The sequence below is a fragment of the Homarus americanus genome, unplaced genomic scaffold (assembly GCF_018991925.1).
Source record: "Homarus americanus isolate GMGI-L3 unplaced genomic scaffold, GMGI_Hamer_2.0 scaffold51646, whole genome shotgun sequence".
Taxonomy (NCBI): Eukaryota; Metazoa; Arthropoda; class Malacostraca; order Decapoda; family Nephropidae; genus Homarus; species Homarus americanus.
In genome coordinates, this window is record NW_024741317.1 from 80,048 (window position 1) to 85,000 (window position 4,953).

Here is a 4,953-nt window from a genome sequence, read left to right on the forward strand (position 1 = left end):
CTTATCCCGAGCTCCAGTGGAAATGCAGCAGCTACTCTCCAGACGCACCAGGTGATCACCTCCTTCGCGCCCGCGCTACGGTCTTTGGAGGGGGTGTGTTACGAACCCTCCACCCAGCACTACGAAGCACGCCATCTATTGTCCTGATCTACCTACCCAGCACCACGAGCAACGCCATCTAGGGACGAGACACGAGTATGACTCGTCTAGTTACCACTCCGAGGTTTCCTTCTCCCTATCCTGGTTTGTTGCGTCACCTCCAATTCGAGGAGAGAGCACTTGGCTCTGGGAAGTGACCACAGGATCATCTATCCTCTAAACCTACGTACGTGCAGTGACTACCTACCGTCTTCTACAATACTCAGCCTTACTCGTCAGCCATCTCAGCTCCTCACTTAAGTACTAGTATCTCTTGTATTAATTTCCCCGTCCACTTGCTTCGAGATTGTTTTATGTTTATTAATATATATACTGTTAATGTTTAGGTTAAGTTTGGTTAAGGGTAATTTATAAGCTGAATATTTTGTTAAGGGATTTATGGTACTCTATTATATACAACGAAAACTCGCATCCTTTGTCTACCCTTTTATAGTCCGATTGTCTTTGTTTTTTTATTGTTTTACCTGTTGGGATCTGGGTAGACGTATAACTATATTCTAAATCCCCAACTCGTAACAATAGCCATCTGTTACTGCCGTGTCTTTCCATATACCTGTTTATTTCATTGTAATAGGTCTGGATTAATTTAACTTCTTCTGGTAGTCTGTTGTTGGGTAATGTTCTAAAGTGTGAAGTAGGAGTGTGTTTGGTTATAGATGTTTTTATTGCTGAGTGCAGTCTGTCCATTTCTGAGTCTATATCTTCTGTTGTTTTCCCTTGTAGGTTAATCGAGTGGTGATTACTTAAGTCGTCTTTGAAGCTGTCCCAGTCTGTTTTACTCATTTTCAGTCTCTTTTTATTGGTATCTGTATGGGGCTTGTTGACAGTTAGTATAATTGGCAGATGGTCACTGCCCTGTATTATATGGTAATTGAAAAAGGCTTTGTTGTTGGTAAAAATTTTGTCTGGTGTCGATTGTGTATTGTGATTTCTCCAGGTTGGAAAGTTAGGACCCAGATGATTGATTTTCCTTAAATTTATTAATTGATTAAGGGCGTTTCCCACGACGTTATTATTTGTATTGTCAAAAATCCTATGTCTGGCGTTAAAGTCTCCTAAGATGTACATCGGATGACTATTGTTAGCCAATTTTAATAGGTCTTCTATAGGTAAGTAGTAGCAATAATTACGTCTCCTTGAGTTGTATTTATTTTTATTGCTAGAAATTCATCCTGGAAGTCATCAATTAGTTTAAATTTTAAGTTTTTTTTAACCGCTATCGCTACTCCGTCATTTTTCTCGCCCGATTTATTTCTTTGGTTTACATAATAGTTAAAGAGTTTTATGTTGTTGTTTTCTGTCTCACCGTGACTGTTTATTAGTATAATGTGAGGGTTAATTTGCTGATATATATTACTTAGTTAAGTTCTCTCGGTCTTCCAGTTTTTCTTACGTTTGTGTTGTATTATTCTTAAAGTTCTTACTGTTTGTCGTATGTCCATTATTTCTTATACTTGGTTGTGGCGGTTAGAATTGTGGAGACCTATCATCCTGTTTCCCTTCTGACTCTTTATACTCTGGCAGGTCTACTATTTTTAAAAAGTCTTTGTACGTAATCTTTAGTTTTTCCGTAGTAATTAGTGACCAGACATAATCTTCACTTAGGGATTTTTCTTGATATGTCCACTTGTATATCCCTCCTTCACAGTTTTTTACTATTGTCCCTCCTGTTGGTCTCGATGTTGGGATTCCATGTTTTGTTGTAGTGATAACTTTTAATCCAATTTCTTCAGCAGATTCAGGTTGTATATTGTGATCAGTTTCCATCTTATCTTCTCTCCTCCTACTCCTTTGTCTGTCCTTTTGTTGTTTCTATCTTCTCTTTGTCACTTCTAGTCATTTGTCTGGGATCTCTATCAGTCGCTTGTGTTCCTTGTGTATCAGCTGTTGCTCCTTGCTCAAACCTTTGTTCGTCTTGATGTAGTCTTTCTCTCAGTTCGCTTGCATATGATGTTGTCTGAAATAGTTTTCGGATTGTGGATTCTCTGGAAATATCATCTCTGGTAGGTTATTCAATTTGAAAACATTTTCCTTAATTCCTCATTGCTTATGATCAGGTGCAATGATATTGTGCAAATGTGCATGGATCATACTAATCATTACTATATCATGTATTGGCTCACTTAGGTTTAATACTGTGGATTCTGGTCTATAGGCCTCTTGGACCGCTCTCTTGGCTATTTCGACGTATGTCGTATCCTTCTTGTCTTGTTCCTTTTTCCTTGTTTCTTGTTCCTTGTACTTTATCATGTGTTTTTTATTGGGCATGCCATTGCTAACGTCCTATGTCCTATGTATGCATTCCCGTTTCTCTTACAGTTGAGACAGCCAACATGTGTATTCTTACATTCAGTGTAGGTATGGTCGTCGCCTGCACAATCTGAGCAGTACTTTTTTCTTTTTCCGGACAGTCTCTCGTTGTGTGTTCTTCATATTTGTAGCAGGAGAAACAAGTTTGCAGACTGATGAATGTCTCCTTCTTTATTTGATGTGGTGTGACTGACATGTTGAATATTAGAAAGCCCTGTTGTAAAACTTTCTCAGCCATTGACACTTCTTCAAACATGAGTATAGTCCTTTATCTTAATGGCTTCTTCAATCTTCATCCACCTATTTTGGCGTTCCAGTTCTTCTTTCAGGTCTTCCTCCCGATCTCTTGATCGACTTGACGAACAAAAACTGATCTTTTTGCTTTTTGTTCTGGTGGCATGACAACAATAAGGCCTTCATTGTAAAATATATCTCTTGCTTCTTTTGAAAGGATTTTATCTGAATCAAAGTCATCTTTACAGATTACTTTAAAACCTTCATTGGTGCTGAATATTCTAGTTAGTGGGACTTGCAGTTTGTTGTAAGTGATTTCTGCCACTTTTTCCCTTCCAATAGAGTGTCCCTTATCTTTATGTTTTATTCTAATGCTAGTTGTCATCTTCTTGATTACATCTAATCCTACCTATAACACAGAACCCTGCCTGGGAGCAGTGACCGCCCCCCCTCTTGGACGGGCGTGGGGCTCTGCACCAGGTTACTATATGAACTATAGTAATATCTAAAAAAGTTGCCACCTACCGGTGACCCCGGACAAAGGGTGCTGCACTATCACAGGTTCCTTGCGGATCGGCCGTATCATGAAAGTGCCTCCCGTTCAAAGAACGGAGTGCATGAGGGGGATGAAAAAAGGAAAGAAGAGGACTTAGAGAGTAGAAACAGCCTACCTACCACGCCACGTTCGGTCAGCCAATCAGAGCACCGCAGTAAGCGTGCATGTATCACGCCACCGTGGGGCACCACTGATTGGCCAATCCAGGACGTAGACGCACGGGTAGTAGTCAAAATTTGGGTAGGCCAAATATTTGTTTTTTCCAAAGTTGGAATTTCCCGTACAATCTGTGATGGTAATTACACCGTCACTATGTTGAGTAAGTACAATCACTAGGATTGAGTGTCTTATCACAACAAAGTTGCAGACTCAAACATGCAGCAAAAGAATCAGGTCTTCGCAGCTCCGTGTCTCTTTTTACTTAGGCTAGCATACCTAAGTTAAAGCAAACTCCCCTTGCCAATACAAGAAGGAAGAGGATTTCTTATAGTCTAATAAACAATTCATCATGACCAAATACAGTATCTAACACAGGGGGTCCGGGGCACCCAGCCCCACATATAACTAACAGTTTGATTGCATTATCTCTGAGAATAGTTAGCAATTATCCATTGCGTTGCATTATCCCAGGTTAAGGGGGTTGTGTGTGGTTCCATATCACCGTTTATTAAAAACTCACCTACATTTAGGCTAAACAGTTTAGGCTAGATAGTGGTGGCTGCTTGGATTATTTCTTTGTCTCTTATTGACTTCGAATTTGGCTAACCTCTATAAATTGAGGACACCAATAGACTTTGTGTACTAAGGTTAGGTTAAACAGACACTTTGCTGTAATGGAGGATTTCGCCATCGAGGGTGATGACGAAAACCTCCGGCGAAAATAGTGGTTAGTGACGTGATTTGGGTTGGGTTACTTTATAGTATTATTATTATATAAATTTAAGGTCCCCGTTAGACTTTACCACGATGGGCTAAAACAGTTTGGATTATTTCTTTGTCTCTTATTGACTACAATTTATTTCAGCTTGCCTCTATAAAATTGAGGACACCAATAGACTTTGTACTAAGGTTAGGTTAAACAGACACTTTTGCTGTAATGGAGGATTTCGCCATCGGGGGCGTGACGAAACCTCGGCGAAAATAGTGGTTAGGTTAAGCGGCCCGGTAATTGGTTGGTTAGTTGCCTGTATTATTGTATTATATAAATTTAAGGTCCCCGTTAGACTTTACCACGGTCAGGCTAAACAGTTTAGGCTGCTTTGATTATTTCTTTGTCTCTTATTGACTTCGGGTGGCTAACCTCTATAAAATTGAGGACACCAATAGACTTTGTACTAAGGTTAGGTTAAACAGACACTTTTGCTGTAATGGAGGATTTCGCCATCGGGGAGCGTGACGAAACCTCCGGCGAAAGTAGTGGTTAGGTTAGGCGGCCCGGTAGTGGTTAGGTAGTTGCCTGTATTATTATTATTATATAAAATTTAAGGTCCCCCGTTAGACTTTACCACAGTCAGGCCCCTAAACAGTTTAGGCTGCTTGGATTATTTCTTTGTCTCTTATTTGACTTCGGGTGGCTAACCTCTATAAAAAATTAGAGGACACCAAGCCGTTGTACTAGGTTAAGGTTAAACAGACTACTTTTGCTGTAATGGAGGATTTCGCCATGTCGAGGGCGTGACAGAAACCTCCGGCGA